The sequence below is a fragment of the Marmota flaviventris genome, chromosome 20, assembly GCF_047511675.1.
Source record: "Marmota flaviventris isolate mMarFla1 chromosome 20, mMarFla1.hap1, whole genome shotgun sequence".
Classification (NCBI taxonomy): Eukaryota; Metazoa; Chordata; class Mammalia; order Rodentia; family Sciuridae; genus Marmota; species Marmota flaviventris.
In genome coordinates, this window is record NC_092517.1 from 4,162,763 (window position 1) to 4,181,434 (window position 18,672).

The window sequence follows — 18,672 nt, forward strand, 5'->3', positions numbered from 1 at the left end:
AGGACTCAGGGTCCTCATGTACCCAAACGCAGTGGGGCCACCTCTCGGTGAGTGTGAAGCAGAAGATAAAAGTCTGGGGAAAGATTGCCCCCCTGGAGCCCCCTGCAGAGCAGTGCTCCACCAGAAGAAGGCAGCAGGGGGTCATGTGGCACCACTCACCTCCACCTTAGAGACAGGCACACTCCTGAGCACGCCCAGCTCGGGGTCACAGGTCAGTTCTCAGCTGGAGGTCACAGAGCACACCAGCAGGCCAAAGTGTGACACACACACTCTGGGGAGCTCAATCCCGTGTTATACAACTATAAGGAGCCAATGGACACCTAGAGGAAACGCTGGAATGGCTCCGTGATCTTGGACGTGACAGCTGGATCTTTGTGTGTTTCTCCGAAAAGCTCCAGCAAAGCAAGGGACACATGGAAGGTGCCTGAATGTAGCACTTTCCAGGAAAGGTGCCTGTCCCACCCAGCGGCTGACAGCCAGGGCGCTATCTCTCAGTCCCTTGCAGGGCTTATTCAAGGAGCATAATAATTGTGCGAGGCAGCCTGAAGCCCACAGTCCAGAAGCTTAGCAACGGCAGCAGGAAACAGCATGGCAGGAGCATGTCCTCTAAAATGGTGACGCGAGGAACTCTGTGAAACACGTATACTGGTGGAAGTTATTTTTTAACCAGCTGTCTAAATTCTTTGGAAATTTCCCTAAAGACCTAAGCAAATAAATGCACATTTATTCAAGAAGCCTACTAAAGCTTGGCGAGAAGAGTAACTGTATGTGACATTGGAAGCATGATCCACTTTCCCCTCCACTCCCAGCTCAGAGGGATGGAAGCTCAATTCCAGGCAGTTTACCCAAGCACACGGGGACCCCTCGCTCCACGCCCCCGACGGAGGGACACAGTACTCCTCAGGAGGGCCGGCCATCAGCCCTTCTCACTTCTACCAGCAATGTGTCGCAGTGTGGCCAACTCGTCAAGGACTTTCTTAAGTAAGGCCCGTGTGTTCATGAGAACAACAGCAAAACCATAGCCAGTTGCTCCACAAGGAGAACCGGGGAGAAAGAAAGGAAGCAGTGACTTCCCGGTGCCAGAACAAGCTTCCCAGATTGGACCTCAAAACTGCCAGTGGCACTGACTGGATCAGACCATGGAGCAGTTTGTATTCCACAGAAGAAATAATTCGAAAAAATAATGAAGATCATTGTATTCAAATACTATATTAGAAAATGTTCACTTAATACAAAAAGAAAGCAGTAAGAAAGGAAAGAAGGGGGAAAATACTTGAAACATATTGAAAATTAAGTGGCGGTAGAAATCACACTATATAAATGATAACATTAAATGTGAATTTTAAAAGTGTACAAGCAAAAAGCAGAGAATGTCAGAGGTCACTGATAAAGCATATGGTCCAACTGTGTGCTGTCTGTAAGAAGCACCCTTCAGGTCAAGGAAACCAAGGAGTGAGCAGGAAAAGGGTAGAGAGGCTAGACCATGGAACAGCCACAGGAAAGCACTCATATCAAACTCTGCAGGACTTTAAGAAAGAAAAGAAGCATTACCAGAGATAAGCAGGGACATGCTATAATGACAGATTGATCCATTTATTAATAAGGTATGACACTTAGGGGCTGGGATGTAGCTCAGTGATAGAGCACTTGCCTAACATGCATGAGATTCTGGTTTTGGTCCCCAGAACTGCCCCCCCACCCACACACACACAAAAGTATAACAGAGCTACAAAATATATGAAGCAAATAATGACAAAAATAGGAACAATAGATAACCCATTAGTAGTGGAGACCTCCGTACCTCACTTTCAATAAGGGACTGAACAGCTAGGCAGAACGTTGGCCAGAAAACAGACGTGAACAACACTCTCACCCAATGACCATCCACCTAAGAACATGCTCTCTGACACCAGCACTTCTTTTACTCCCATATTTTTATTGGTGCGTTACAATTATACATAATGGTGGGGTTCATTCTTAGATATTTATATATCCGTGCAATATAACAATATATTTTGGCCAATACCATTCCCCAATATTTCTCCTTCCCTTCCTTCTCCTCCCTCCTTCCGGTCCTTTCCTCTATTCCACTGAGCTCCCTTTGATTTTCAGGAGAATCCCCCACTTTTTCCTTTTCCCTCTCTAACTTCCACATATAAGAGAAAACACATGATGTTGTCTTTCTGAGTCAGGCTTATTTTGCTTAACCTACATGTTCTCAAGTTCCATCCATTTTCCTGAAAAGGACATAATTTCATTCTTCTTTACGGTAGAATAAAACTCCACTGTGCATATTTACCACATTTTCTTTATTCATTCATAGGATTCCATAATTTAGCTGTTGTGAACTGTGCTGCTGTAAACATGGGTATGCATGTGTCACTGTAGCAGGGTGACTTTAATTCTTTAGGATAAACACTGAGGAGTGGTCGAGCTGGGTCATGTGGGGTCATATGGTGGCTGCATTCCTAGTCCTTTGAGGAGCCTCCATACTGACTTCCATAGTGATTGCACTAATTTTCAGTCCTACCAAAAGTGTGACAGAGTTCCTTTTTCTCCACTTTCTCTCCAGCATTTATTATTGTGTATTCTTGATGGCCGCCATTCTACCTGGAATGAGATAAAATCTCAGTGTAGTTTTGATTTGCATTTCCCTAATTATTAATGGTATTGAATTTTTTTTTCATGTATCTATTGACCATGTATGTTTCTTCTCTTAGAAGTGTCTATTTAGTTCATTTGCCCATTATTAATTGGGTTATTGAGGGGGGTGTTGGTGTTTTTTTGTTTGTTTGTTCATTTTTACTTTTTAATATAATCTGGATATCATCCTCTGTCAAAAGCATAGCTAGCAAAGATTTTCTCCCATTCTGCTGAGTTTCCTCTTCATAGCCCTGATTGTCTGCTGTGCAGAAGCTTTTCAGTTTGATGCCATCCCATTTGTACTTTCTGGCAATGTTTTCTGAGCGTTAGGGGTCCTATGAGAGAGTTGTTTCCCGTGCCTCTGTGTTGGAGGGGTGACTGTACATTGTCTTCTAGGAGATGCATAGTTTCTGGAGTAGTTTTGAGGTCTTTGATTCTGAGTTGACTTTTGTGCGGGGTGAGATAACAATCCAGTCTCAGTCTCCGTGTGTGGACAGCCAATCTTCCCAGCACACTCTGTCAAAACGCTGTCTTTTCTCCAGTGCGTGTTTTTGACACTATTGTCAACGATCAGTTGACTGTAGATGTGGTTTTGTCTCTGTGTCTTCTATTCTGTGCCATTGTCGACGTGCCTGTTTTTATGCCAGGACCATGCAGTTTTTGTGACTGAGGCTCTGTAGTATAATATGAAACCAGTATTGTGATGTTTCCAGCAGTGCTTTTTCAGTTGAGAATTACTTTGGCGATTCTGGTCTTTCATTCTTCCAAACAAATTTTAGGACTATTTTTTTCTAGTTCTGTGAAGAATGTTAGTGGTGTTTTTATGGGGATTGCATTAAACCTGTATTGATTGCTTTTGGTAATATGGCCATCTTAACAATATTCATTCTGCCTGTCCCCAAGCATGGGTGGTCTTTCCATCTTCTTTGTCTTCTTCAGGTTTTTTTCTTCAGTGTTCTGTAGTTTTCGTTGTAGAGGTCTTTCATCTCCTTGGTTAGATTTATTCCCAGGTACTTTTTTTTAGGTGATTTCAAATGCGATTGTTTTTCTGATTTCCTTCTCAGAGATCATTATTGATGTATAGGAAAGCTATTGGGTTGTTGTATGTTGATTTTGTAACCTGCTCCTTTGCTGGCTTTGTTAGCTACCACAGTCTTCTAGTGGAGCTTTTTAGATCTCCTAAGTGTGGGATCATATCATCCGCAAAGTTACAATTTGTCTTCTTTTCTTATTTTTACTCTTTTTTCCTTTTATATTCCCTAATTTCTCTAGCTAGAATTTCTCCTACTATGTTGAATAGGAGTGTGAGAGTGGAAATCCTTGTCTTTTCCCAGATTTTAAAGGACATGTTTTACACGGGGGTTCACAACAATGTTAGCTAGGGTTTCTCCTATTTAGTCCTTATGAGGGTTAGGTAGGTTCCTTCTACCTCTAGTTTCTTCAGTGTTTTTATTGTGAATGGGTGCTCAATTTTGCCCAAGTCTTTCTCTTCATCTACTGAGATGTCTAGGTGATGTTTGTCCTTAATTCTATTTATGTAGTGAATTACATTTTATTGATTTGCATGTTAAACCATCCTTGCATTCCTGGGATAAAACCAATTTGGTCATGATGTACAATCTTCTTAATATATTGTTGAATAAAATTTGCTAATATTTCATTAAATATGTTTGCATCTAAGTTCATCAGGGATATTGGGTATCTTTCCTTGATGTGTCCTTATCTAATTTCGGTACGACTTCGATACTGGCTTTGTGGAATGAGTTTGGAATTGTTCCATCCCTTTCTGTTTCATGGAATAATTTGAGGCACATTGGCATTAGTTCTTCTTGAAAGGTCTGGTAGAAATTAGCTGAGAGTCCATCTGGTCCTGGCCTTTTTTGTTATTGTTTCTGTTGGAAAGCATTTTATTAGTGCTTCTATTTCATTGCCAATTATTGGTCTGTTTAGGTTTTCTGTGTCCTCTTGGTTCAATTTTGGCAGATCATAGTGTCTATAATAGATTCATTTCATCTAGGTTCTCTAACTTACTGCAATATAAGTTTTCAAAATAGTCCTTCATGATCCTCTGGACTTCTGTGATGTCTGTGGTGATTGCTCCTTTTTCATCTCTAATTTTATTAAACTGAGTCTTTTCTCTTTTTCTTTTGATTAGTTTGGCTAAAAGTTTATCAGTGTTGTTTATCTTTTCAATGAACTAACTCTTCATTGATTCTTTGCATTTTTTTATTCTCTATTTGTTGATTTTGGCTCTGATCTTAATTATTTCATTCCTTCTACTGGTTTTGGAATTGGTTTGTTCTTGTTTTTCAGGGACTTGAGACATATCATTAGGCTGTTTATTTGGAATCTTTCTGATTTTAGCACTCATAACTATAAACTTTCTTCTTAAAACTGCCTTTATAGTCACCCAGAGATGTTGATATGTTGTATCACTATTCTCATTTGATCTAAGAATTTTAAATTTCTCCTCTGATTTTCCTATCTTCTATTTATCATTCAAAAATGTATTTTTTTTGGGGGGGCGGGGAGGTTGAGTTGTAATTTTACTCCATTACCATCAGATAAGGTGCAATGAATTGTATCCGCTTTTTATATTTGTTTACGGTTGCTTTGTGGCCTAAAATATGGTCTATTTTGGAGAAGGTTCCATGAGCCAATGATAAAAAAGTGAATCTGGGTGTTGGATGAAACATTATATAGGTATCTGCTAACTCCATTTAATTTATAATATTTTTTAGGTCTGAAGAGTCTTTACTGAACTTATGTCTAGATAACCTATCTATTGGTGAGAGACCCTGTCTGACATAGAAAGGGCTGGGGGTGTAGCTCAGTGACAGAGAACTTGCCCAGCATGTGTGAGGCCCTGGGCTTAAAATGCAAATTTAGGAAATTGTAAACAAGGAAATATATTTAATACGAGTTAAGTATTACACAACATATATGCCTTATATTACATTACTCCATTGATATAAAATTTATAAAAATAAATTTAATTTAAAAATTGGAAGGGTGGTTTCTGTGAGAATGGGCAGTATGGTGGGGTTCACAGAGGAGGTGTTTTTGCTCCGTTTCTGTGTGTCTCTCTATCTGTGTATGTTTCCTTTACCACGTGTTATTAGCTACTTGTCTTTACAGAATTAGTTTCTCAAATCATGAGAAAGAGCCATCAGTGACTCTTCAAAATAGTTTTGTGGATTATTATCAGCTTTTAAAACAATGAAATGGAATAGAATAGAACATGATGGACACAGAATCCATGTGGCAGGACAGATATTTTTGGCATTTGGTTTGTCTTAGGCAGTCCTGTGGCGGGTACTAGAGTCGTGACAGACATGCGTGTCTTGCCGTGAGGCGCAGGTAGAGTCGGAGATGCTGCTGTAAGGGCAGCTTGGCGGTAGGGCACTGAAAGAGGAGAGGGTCGAGGGCCGGGCACGGTGTCTGCGGCTCTCCCTGTGGGCTGGGGTCCTTGGGCCTGCGACTTTCTTCACTTGTCTTGGGAAGGCACTCACTGGTGTCCCCACAGATGAGGACACTGGGGTTTAGGGACACTGTGTCATTTGTTTTTTTGGAGTGACCCTCACCACCTTGGCTGGGGCCCAGGTCCTTCCACAGTCTGGCCATTCCATTCTGTGGGCAGCATTTCCTGGACCTGAGGAACCTCCCTGAGGTGCTCAGAGTTCCTCCTGGGGAGACCCCCTCCTCCCCCACTTCACCTGTTGGGTGTATATGAAAACAAGACACCTCTGCCAGGCTCACGGGGTGAGCGACGCGGGGTGCTTCCAATTCCTTCCTCACGGCTTGATTCCCATCCTGCTGTCACTGAAGTCAGAATCGACGTGGCTTACTTATGTTTTATCTTTTGGCTTCTCTCATAAGTAAGCCCTGTAACTCTTTGGTGTCCAGCTCCTAGAGTAACCCTGAAATGTATAAACAACAGGCGCTCCCTAAGATCAGATGGAGGGTGGGTGGAGGGGTGGATGGATGGTGGTCGGGTGGACAGCCAGACAGGTGGACAGATGCTTTGTAACAAGGGCACCAACAGCACCTTTGGATTGTAGTACCAAGGATTTAAAAATATAGCATTTAAAGAAATGGTCAGCCCTGAACCCAGGGTCCATTTAGTCAGTGTCACTTGGATTTGATTCTCAAATGTAAGGAAAGGAAGACCTTCTTCGGAAAGCAGTCCCAATTCAGGTGGGAACTGGGGATCCAGTGAATTTGTTTACATGTCTCTGTAGCAGAGAGGACTCAGGGGAGGCACAGAGACACCACGCTGTGCTCTCTGGGCCCCACACACTCTGCTGCATCACTCTGCTGCACAGACTGCTTTCAGTGGCAGCTACCATGGCCCATGGGGCGTCTGCAGCCAGCAAGGAAAGAGTAGGCGCTGGCTGGCTGGGACCGCGACACCTGATAGGGGGGAGGTGAGCCAGAAGCGAGCCGTGGAAGCAGATGGAAGAGCTGAGAAAGCCATCATCTCAGAACACGCCAGAGAAACCAGACTCCTCACTACACGGGCCTGGGGAACACGTCCTGCCTGCGGTCCAACAGTTGGCCACGCAGCCGGGATGATGGAATCAAAGGCCAAACACGCGTTTAATGAGCCAGAATGTTAAGGAAACCAGCTTGAGGGAAGCCTTCATAGATTTGCCCAACTCGGAGGCAATCCGAGTCTTGTTTGCAAAGATTAACTTGTAAGAAGAGTGTGCGTCACTGATGGGAGCATGCGCAGACAGCCCTGACATTGGTACACCCTGCTCTTTGTTAAAATGTCACCAAAATGAATATGCAAATCACACATGATTCCACAAGGGGGCACAATAGAAGCAAAAATAAAAGCTGATATGTTTTATTTTTTCTCCTGGGCCACCCTATTTTAAGCTATTGGTTTAACGAAATGAATAACCTTAAAATCTAAAAACAATTAAAATTGTGGTATACTATTTAATTAATAATGCATATCTATTCTTGTGCAGATTTCCAATATGTGTGTCTTTAAAAAGAAAACAGAGGAATAATACTTACCAAAGTTCCATTATTCCCTCTGCTTACATTATTTTCACAATATTAAAAAGGATTTTTGAGCATGTACTGCACTGAACAGAACACCCTTTGTTCTTTGCACATACAGAATGAGGAGGACCTACCCCGAGGTAGACAATGGGAAGGTATGGACAGTATGATTCCATTGGTATTTTAAAATATCCATAAGTGTCTGTGTTCTGTGATTGTATTGTACACATAAGTGCGTATACACACACACACACACACACAGTTACATACACACACTGTTGCTGGAGCGATGTCACATGCCCATCTTCCCAGCAACTCTGGAGGCTGAGCAAGAAGATAGTGAGTTTGAGGCCAGCCTGGACAACTTAGTGAGGCCCTGTCTCAACATAAAGGGCTTGGGAGGTAGCTGGGTGATAAAGTGCCCCTGGATTCAACCCCACTACAAAACAAGCAAAACATGCATACAACTGTCCTTTCAACAATGTTTGCTGAACTTGGACTATGTCTGTGGCCCTAGAAATAGGACTGAACAATGCATCTGAATTTCCTCCTGTCATTCAAATCAGGAGAGAATGACCCAACGATGTAAGTAAATCATAAGTTAATCCTGAGTAGTGATGAGAACTATGAAAACAACGAAGGAGTCCGGAGTGGGCTGCAGTGAATGTCCCCAGAGGGGTCGCGTCTGGGTTGAGTCCCGGCTTCCTAGCCGGGCGGCTTGGCTTATCTCCAAGTGCTTGGAAACAGCAGGGTCCCGTGCACTCCACAGTTGGTTGGTTAGTGTGGGGGAGGAGGGGGTGGCGAGGGCTTGGATGGTGCTGGGCCAGGGGCTGGTAAAGATCCATGGAGCATCTTCTCTGTCAACTGGAATTTGCAAATCATGGAACTCAGGTGGTTTTTCTTTCCGTAATGTATCAAGCTCTGTTCACAGTTGCAAGGACATCCAGATGCCCCAGAATTATTGAGCCTTGAAGGTACGGGCCTTTCCGCACCTGATGTTCTGGGTCTGGATATACTTAGACTAATAGAAAAGTAAATGTGGCGGTGATAACAGAGAAAAAGGTTATGGTACTGACCTGTTTGCTCATCTCCCTGACACCTGGGTCCCTTTTCTCCAGAGGGCTACTCCTGGAGTTTGGGGTTTGTTTTGTTTCCGTACTGGAGATTGAATCTAGGAGTACTTCACAACTGAGCTATATTCTAGCCCACCCCCTTTGTTTTTTGTTTGAGACAGGGTCCTCTAAGTTCCTAGGGCCTCACTGAGCTGCTGAGGCTGGCCTCAAACTTGCAATCCTCCTGCCTAAGCCTCCCAAATCACTGGGATTACAGGCATGCATTACTGAGCCCAGAGAGTTTTGAGTTTTGAATGCCATGTTCAGCAGGGAGATTCAGGCTGAGTCTCCCTAGAGCCCCTGTTCCCTGGTAGAATCCAGTTCTAACCTCTCAGCGTGGTATCCATGGCCCTTTGCATCTGACCAGGCTCACCTGGGAATGTACAGCATTCTTCCAAATCATGCATTCCCTGTGCCTGCCGGGCCGTGTGGCCACTGTCTCCCTGTGAGGTGTGCATTACCCTCCTCTGTGTTGTCCCTGGAGATGACACCCAGCCACTGCGCCTCACTTGGTAAAATCACACCTCTTTCTTCAAAACGCAGACCAGCTGGTAACCTAAGCTCCAGATTGTCTCTAACAATGATTTCTCAAACGTCCAGAGGTTTCTGACATCAGTACCAATGTGAACTTGTGTTTTTAAGAATATGTGTGCATACAGAGAAATAGAACTGATCCACAGTGTCCCTGTGCACACCTGTCTGTCCCAGCCACTCCCCAGAGAGGCTGGAAGTGTGACACCCCAGCAGCAGCAAGCACACAGCCTGTCCTGAGTTTGGTCTCTGACCTCCACCCTCCACCCTCCCAGCGAAGGAGCAGGACCCTTGGAGAAGCGGTTGATTGCAGGTCCCTGTCACTGGGCTGGGGGCTCGGGCACTTCAGGCCTTCATGGACCTCCTCAGCCCCTGTCCTCTCCTGGGTGCCAGCCTGGAAGCATGCTGGGCGCTGGGATGGTCCTGAGCCAGTCACCAGCTCAGTCTGCAGCGCGTGCTCCTGCTTAGTGGATGCCAGGTCCAGGGACCTAAGAAGCTGACCTGACAGAGCAGGTCCCTGTCCCTTGGAGCTTCCCTTGTAATAGAGGGAGACAAACAGTAAGAGGCCCCTGGCTATGAGGGGTGGCCGAGGGAGGAAGTGACGTGGTGTGATGAAGGGTGTGTGGCCGGGAAGAGCCCCTCGCAGTGCCTTCTGGGAAGGGGTGAGTCAGACCCCACCCACACTGCGGAGCCCTGGCCACTGCAGCGCCTTCACCACCCACGGGGACAGCTGCAGAGAAGCACAGGAGCTCTCCAGCCTTCCCTCCAGACCAAGGAGAAGGAGAAGAGTGGAAGCCACAGTGACCCCCACATCCTGTCTGGTGTCACCAGAGGACTCGCAGTTGCTGTAGGTGCTCCCTTTTCCTTGTGCCCAGAGACAGAGCCCCCTGGAGCGCACATGGTTAGAACAGTGAACAGACAGAATCCAGGGAGGAGGGAGACGGTCCTGACCAAGCCCCAACCAAGTGACCAAGGGACAGCCAGAGAGGTCCCAGGACACTCCCAACAGCTGCAGAATAAACATTTGCCTGAAAGGTACAGGCAGCACGCCCAGATAGACCATGTGCTGGCCATAAGATAAGTCTCAGGACACTTGAGGCCATCGGAATCCCACAGGGTACCTCCCCGACTGCCAGGGTGGAGTGGAAGTGGAGAGCAAGAGATACCTGGAAAAGCCCAGGACTTGGAAATGACCTGGGAGTGGAAGAAGTCACAGAGACTAAGAAGCCCTCGGGCTCCACGCGAGCACACCGCACAGAACCAGCACCGTGGCCTCTGGGAGAGGAAGTGGGAGGGGAGACAGGAGGGCCCAGGCTGCTGGACCCGGAGCCCTGGGGGCTTGCAGCGGACCGTGTGGGTGGATGGTGCAGGGACAGCCTTGCCGTTTCCAGCCCCAGTGGCTGGACTTTCCGCTGTAGCCGTCAAGATCAAGTCCAGACTTGTCCGCAGGCTCTAGACCTGTGCGCCTTGACCACGACTCTCTCCCTCGTGCACCGCACCCCCTTTCTTGCCCGCTGGCCTTCCTCCCTTACCTGGACCCTGCTGTGCCCCGTGCCGCCCTGTCGTCCCTGCACCTCCCTTTGCTGGGCCCCTGCTCTTCTTCCCCAAGCCCTGAGAATAAGCAAAGTGTCTTGTTCTCTGCCTACTACTACTCCAGCCAGGTACCGAGTCCCTGGGCTGGAGTCAAGGAGCCTAGTCCTCAGGAGAGTGGGATGGTGAAAATGACTGCAGTATTTATTGACTCCCTGCTGTGTGCACCAGCTCTTCACAATGGCGGTGCCATGCAGCCATCTCAGCAGCATGTGGCATGGGTTATCAATCGCATTCACCAGATGCTGAGCCTGAGGCTTCAAAGCCTTAAGCAGCTTGTCCAAGGTCACCCAGGCAGTGGTGGAAATGGCATTTGACCACAGACTTCAAACCCAAAACTTTCAACCACCAAAGTACCAAGCCTTGCTGAGGGGGCTCCCTGGAGGTGCTTGCCCCGGGTGGGGCAGCAAAGGAACAGAAGCAGGAAGAGCCCGTGGGTACAGACAGCCATTGTGCACGCCCCCCCACGTCCCCTGAAGACACAAAGGCCTCGTTTCTAGGACGGATTGATTTCCATAAGGCATTAGAATGGCTACTTTTGTGTCCTTTGGTAATATTCCTCTTCCCACTATAGTGCAGGCCACAATGGTCCTCTTCAAATTAATACAGCAGTAACTACTGCAGAATCGGCCCCCAGAGGTACAGTGCGATAGACAGAGTAAAAGAGTAACCAGGCCTGTGCACGGTTCCAGTGAAGGTGGTGAGTGAGCCGCGGTGTCTCCCCTCTGCTCTACCCGGCTGCTTGACAGGCTGTCGTGGTGACAAGTGTTGGAATGCCGAAGGGAATGGCAGCGGATTGCACGTGACATTTTCAGAGGGAAAACGTCTTGCAACCCTGCTACTTACTGAGTATTCACTTACGCAGCCACTGCTGAGTGCCTTGTGTATGCGTGTCCTTGTGACACTGTTACCGCTGTTGACCGGTGATGAGTCCTTGCTTCCCCAATGTTGAAGTATAACACCAGAGAAGCACGCTGAGGCAAGGTCAGAGTGGAAAGTAGAAGTTTATTAAAGGACAGCAGAAAAGACTTCTCCCGGAGGAAGAAGGGGACCCAAGAGTGGAATCCGTGGAAGTGCGGTTGTTTCCCCTTTTTAGAGTTCTTTCAGTGATGGAATGTAGGTGGGAAGGCCTGAGGGGTGGGGCACAGGTGGGCCAAAGAAGTAGTCTGGGCAGGAAGGACTTCTGAGGCAGCATCTTCAAGTTTGCAGTTCATTAACACTTCTGTGGGATGGGCTATCTTCAGATCTGCTGGGGCTGTTCATTAACACTTCTGTGGGATGGGCTATCTTCAGATCTGCTGGGGGCTGTTTCCTGGACTTCATTAACATTCCGAGAGTTGCTCAACTTTTCCGGAATTCATTCTCAGCATGGCCTCCATTTTAGATTTCACTCGATATTAGACCCGATTTACCTAACTACACTGACTTCCTAACTTTAAATCTGGCTTCAACACCACTGTGTCAAATGGGGGGACTGAGGCCTGGGCGCCACTTGTCCAGAGTCCCAGGGCCAAGGCCTCGTTCCTCACCTTCCACATCCAGTCCACCAGGAATCCCTGTGGCTTCCGTCTTCCGCTGGGATTCGGGATGGGACCCCTCCTCAGTCCCTGGGTTCTTACCACCCAGGCCACGCCATCGTCACATCTCACCCGGATTACTGAGAGCGCGTCCTCAGAGGTCTCCCTGCCTCTGTGCTCCCCAAAGGTCTGTTCTGGACAGAGCGAGGCCGCCCTCAGTTCAGAGCCCCCAGCAGCTCACAGCCCACTCAGACTCCAAGCTCGCATGGCCACAAGGGCACAGGGTGCTCTCAGTGACCCCCTGCCCCCGCCCCACCTCTCAGTCCTCATCTCTGGCCTTCCTGCTGCTCCTGGGGTCCGGCCACAGGCCCAGGGCTGTTCTGGGAGCTCAGGCTGCTCCTGCCTGATTCTCACGTGGCCACCAGCGCCTGCTGGGCCAGCCTTGGAGCAGCCTGCTGTTTAAAGCTGCAGACCCCTGCCTGGGACCCCTGCCGTTTTCCCACACGCTGGGCCTGCCTACTGTGCAGCCAGTGGGTTCGTTCAGTATGATCTTCGACTCCCTCCTGAGGGCAGAGATATCTGCCTGACTCACTGATGGTCACAGCTGGCACCTAGGGGACCCTCCCTGAATGTGTATTGCATTGAACAAACACAGCAGGTGTCTGTGGCCCAGCCAGTAGATCTTTCTCTAGTAGGATGCAGGCTAAAGGAAGATAGAGATGCTGATATTTTGTGAACTCTCAGTTTCAGAAAATATGTTAGCAGCTAGTTCAAAGTTTAAAATGGGCTAGATATGCCAATAGGAGTTAAAAATAAACCCACCTGGGGCTCCTCCTTTGCCACTTTTAGGTTGAACTGGCTTTGCCTCCCATTTAGTCTGTTTTCTATTGCTATGATAGATACCACAGACTGAGTAATTTATAAGGAAAAAAGGTTTATTTTGGCCCCCAGATCTGGAGGCTGGGACATCCAAAAGCAAGGTGCAGGTTCTGGTGAGAGCCTTGTTATTGCGAGGCGGCCAGTTCTTTCTGCACAGGAGGGGATAAGCCCACCTGAGAAAATTAAAGTCTGAAGTAATGACTGAAGAAATAAAACAAAGTCAGAATTAGTTTTAAGGGAGCACTTCATAGCTTCTTCCAGTCCCGGTAGGAGCTTAGAACAGAACAGTTAAAAATGGCTCCAGTTGTTCATTGAGGGGTACATCAAAGGCAGGGATAGGTTTCAGTGAGTGGAGTCTTGCTTCCTGATGTCTTGCAGTCGACAGATTGATTGGCATCTTGGAAAGTCACACCCGTCTCTGGAGTCTGTGTGGCTGCAGCAGGTCACCCCATCTCCAGTGCCGTGTGGAACCTGCAGAGCTGAACAGAGCTCACATGATTCTTATGATTCCGGGCGGCCTTAACCAGCAGGATTGCCCCTGGAAGTTCCCAGACACAAGATTTTCCTATTCAGGGGCTACGATGCCGGTTTGGCCCAGGCCCAGTCCACGGATGACTCTCCACACCTCCTGCTGCCTCAGCATATGGCAGACAAGCGACAGGTCAGAATGTGCAGAAGAGGCAGGCTGCAAGTGTGGGCTCGCCACTTCATGACCTGCTCTCTCAAGAAAGCCACTGATCTGTCCATATGACCTGCTCATCTGCCGAAGGTCCCCCCACCTCTGCACACTCACCTAAGGGACCAGATTCCAACCTGAGTTTTGCAGGGGACAAGCCACATCTGAAGCACAGCACCCCTTAACTGAGCACCTACAGGAGTTCCAGAAGCTGAGGCCTTGGGTTGTTAAGTCTTCGTCCCTTGGTTCTGGTCTGCAGAGTGCCGCTCCAAAATCCAACCTTAGCCGGAGGGACTGGAATGTTCTAGAGACTGTTTCTCAGGCTTCTGCCCATGTGGATCTGTACTGGGGGCTGTGTGGCTGCCTCCAGGAGAGCCAGAGTGTTCTTCAGGTGACCCTCAGTGCTCCGTGCGTGTTGGCCATGGTGCCCGAGCCCAGCCCAGGCCACCAGGGCAAGGTCAGTGGGAGAGTCCCTAACAGGAATGATCGGGCCAGGACCCTCTGGGGAGCACCTGTTTGTGAGCAGCCCTCCAGAGCATGGCCATCGCTGTGCTGGTGAGGATGAGGGCTAGCAGACCCGTCACAGTGCTGGGGACACCTCTGTGGCTTCTCTTCTGAGGAGGGAGTTTTATATTATCCAATTTACAAATGCATGTATTTTGGGGCTGAGTAACTACATTTGGTGCTTATATTTTTGGTGATTATAATTGACTTAGCAATTATCTTTTTAGTTGCTTTATTTTTATGTTCAGGTATATCTGAAATATATCAAGATATAGGAGGACTCTCAACGTGACATTGTTTGTCGTATAAAACCTTTAGAGCAACCGAAATAGTCCACCGTGGGTGGCTGGAGGACTCGTGGTTGACCCACACAGTGGAACACTGCCCAGACATAAACGTGACACATGAACTTGCTATCACTGAAATGGGAAGCTTCCTACGTGTGGTGTTCTGCTTACCAAAATTGTGCATGCTGAGTCACACTTGTACCCCCCAAAAAGAGACTGCACATGCAGAGCTGTTTATTCTGACATGCACGAAACGTGTTGGGAACGATGTCCAATAACACTGGCTGCTTCTAAGGGGGGACCTGACAGCTGAGAGCCCAGGAAGAATAACTCATCAATGAACTTGATTTCAGGTATTTTCATTTTTGAACCACATGGAAATTTACTGTTAAAAAGAAAAAGAAATGCCACAGTATATTTTAGATCTTCCCATATCCATACATAGAGATTCATTTGTTATTTTTATATCTGTACAGTGTCCCATTGTGCAGATTGACCATGATTTATTCACTCACCCACCCACTGTCAACGATTCAGGTTGCTCTCAAGTTTTTATATGACAGTGTCACAATGAAAAGCTCCCTTATCTTAATGCATTTCAGACACACCTGAGTGTAAAATTTCCCTGAAGAAAATCCCATTGTAGCGTTGCTCATAATAAAAAAAAAAAAGAAGGAATCAATTCATATGTAAAATAATAAGATGTTGGATAAATAAAAATTTTACCTGCCAGGAATGGTGGTGTACCCCGATAATCCCAGAGACTTGGGAGGCTGAAGCAAGAAATCAGTGGTTCGAGGCCAGCCTCAGCAACTTAGCAAAGCCATAAGCAACTTAGCAAGACCCTGTCTCAAAATTTAAAAAGTTTAAAAAAGGGCTGGGGGTGTAGCTTAGTGGTAGAATGCCCCTGTGCCAAAAACAAAATAAAACAAAAACCTGTTCTAAATTGTTCTGATTTCCTTAATTTCTGATGCAGACTGATAGGTTTTTCCCTCCTGAGTAAACGCCTTGCCTGTGACCTTGTTATCTCATGTTGTAATACCCCATGCTTCCTATCTTTTAAGTTTTCCTGTTCCGGACCTTCTTCACGTTCCATCTTCTTCCCTTTGGTTTGGATGTGAGGTGGTAATCTCATTTATTCTATTGGAGGAAGTATTAAGAGTAACAACCACCTGAGACCAAAGAGGTTGCTGCTTTTCACTCTTGAGATGGCCAATGCTCCCTGAATGTGTCTGCTTTCCTAATTAAGTCTCTGACTATGCCTTGGGTGAGGGGGCAAGTGAATATTCAAATAATCGAGTCAGTGAGCTTGAACTTGTTGTGTATATTTCTGCACAGCCCTTGATTGATTAAAGCATTAGTATTATATGCTTTTATTCAGGCCTTACTAGGTAATTGGCCTTCAGGAGAAATTTATACTGTCTCACTAGGGTTAAAATAGCTTTCTCTTCTCTTCTAATTCTTTAGTTCAGAATTAGCTTTTTTTTTTTTTTTTTTTTTTTTTAAATATCATGAGTTCTCTTGTTCCCTTAAACACGTTCTGGAAAATGACTTCATTTTGCTGTAACCTGTGGGAAATGGAGTTTGTGGGGCTTTTTCTTTTCTAAAATCCAGCAGTCAGTGAAATTATTTGATACATGAACTGGACAGAACACTTTTCTGTGCTTAAATTTCCTTCCCAGTGAAGGGGAGAAAATGTAATCCTCCCCCACCCCCACACACCCATGCTCATAGTGTGTAGTTGGGGCACACCCCTGTGACAAATGACAGCTACCCGGAGAAGCAAGTTTAGAACCCGTGCAGCTCCATGACTTGGGAGGAAGTAGCTCAAGGTTCAGGCCTAGGTGTCTGCCTCATCTAGCACACCCCTTAAAGAGCAGTGAAATTCAGAGATGTGCCATGGGCAGGGCAGTACGTGGGAGACACCTAGGGAGTAAAGTCCACCCTCAGATCCCGTGCACTTTGAGCTGGTAAGGGGGTGAAACAGAATTCTTATCCACATCTTTTTTTGGTGGGGGCAGGTACCAGGGACTGAACCACTTAATCACTGAGCTACATCCCAGCCCTTTTTATTTTTTATTTTGAGACAAGGCCTTACTAAGTTGCTGAAGCTGCCCATGAACTTGTGATCCTCCTGCCTCAGCCTCCAGAGTCTCCGGGGTTATATGCATGCCCCACTACATCCTCTCTTTAGGCAGAAAAAGGAGGGGGAAGATAGAAAGACCAGTTCTTTTTGTAAATCTCTGTCCTGTTTCTAGGCACACCGGCTGAGAGGGGAGGGGAGGGTGCAGAGAGTTCCCTGTGCCTTGGTTGTCTTCAGCCCAACAATTCTTCATGTCTTTGGAAGGCACATTTTGGATCCTTCACCAAGAAATAAGGTGGACAGGAGAGTGAGCCCTTAGGTATGCAAGACATCGTAATTGCATTTACATATGATATGTAATTATCATATATTATACATAATTATATGTATAAATAACATGTATTTATGGTTGGGCATGAAGCTCAGTGATAGAGCACTTGCCAACATGCATGAGATCCTTGGTTTGTCCCCAGTACCACAAAAAGAAAATATAAGTTATTTATTAATACTTTCATAGATAATTTGCCCTTCCTCCACAGTACTCTGGAATTATAACTAAAAAAAAAAAAAAAGTCAGCAAGTCAGCAAGGATTTTACCTTTCCATGGAAAAACAAGAAAAAAAAATAAGAGAACGTGGCAGATTTTTTAAAAGATATGTGTATTCAATTTACAGAATTTATCCTATATCCGAATGGATCTTCAAGTTGTTAATATAGCTATTAAGATAATTTTCATTTATGAAATGTGGATGATCATTATTTTTAGTATCATTTTATTGATTTGTAAAATTCATTTCTTTAATTGATGAAAGATAAATCCAGTGGCTAATCATGTAGACTTTGAAATTACTCAAGTCTGAAAGTCCTATGATACCTGTATCATACAGTATCTGCACTCATCCATTTTCCATATTGGAAATCCCAATGAAGTATCATCTTGGCCTGCTTAGCTTGCCATAATAAGATATAGCAGACTGGCCAGGAGCAGTATTCCATAATCCCAGCGACTCATGACGCTAAGGCAGGAGGATCCGAAGTTGGAGACCAGCCTGGGAAACTTAGCAAGACCCTGTCTCAAAGTGACATAAAAAGGACTGGCCACATAGCTGTGTGGTAGAGTGCTTGCCTAGCATACGTTTAATCCTCAGTACCCCGCCCCCCACCCCGGACTGGGTGATTTGACAACAGAAATTTATTTCTCTACCATTCTGGAGGCAGAAAGTCTGAGAGTAGGGTGCCAGAAGTGTTGGGTTGGGGAAAGGATTATCCCAGCTCACAGATGGCTACCTCACCTTTTGTCCTCAATTGGTAGAGAGACGCAGGTTCTCTGTTGCATGTTCTCATAAGGGTGCCAATACCATCATGTCAGCCCCACCCTCGTGAATGGACTAAAATTCATGACTGTCTGAAGTCCCATCGCCAAATGCTGCCACGTTTGAGGTCAGGGCCTCAGCATGTGAATCCGGGGGTAATACAAGCATTTAGTTTGCAACATGTGTTGTTATGGGGTTAGGATGAAGTGAGGCCCAGGATCCTAGAAGATTCAGTTCTTTCTGGGGTTAAACTACTCCTAGGTTTGGGGGACAAAAAGGGCAAATGCCTGGTCACTAACTAAGACTTTGAAGTCTGGAACCTCAGGGGGAATCTCTGGAAACTAAGCAATTGGCTCACAAGAACACACCCAGGGAGGCTGACTTGAACTACCTGCGACAATCTCATCATCGAACTCCAGGCCATGAGCAGAGAAGGGCTTTTACATGTCAAGTGGATGAAAATGGATACTCAAAAGAATATTTTGCAACATCTAAAGATGATATAAAATTCAAGTCTCAGT

At 46.2% G+C, this 18,672-nt stretch overlaps 1 protein-coding gene across 2 annotated transcripts in view; it reads left to right on the top strand.

Annotated features, from left to right (window-relative positions):
* Positions 1-18,672, top strand: part of Gxylt2 (glucoside xylosyltransferase 2) — a 64,183-nt gene that overhangs the window by 27,179 nt on the left and 18,332 nt on the right. The window lies entirely within an intron of this gene.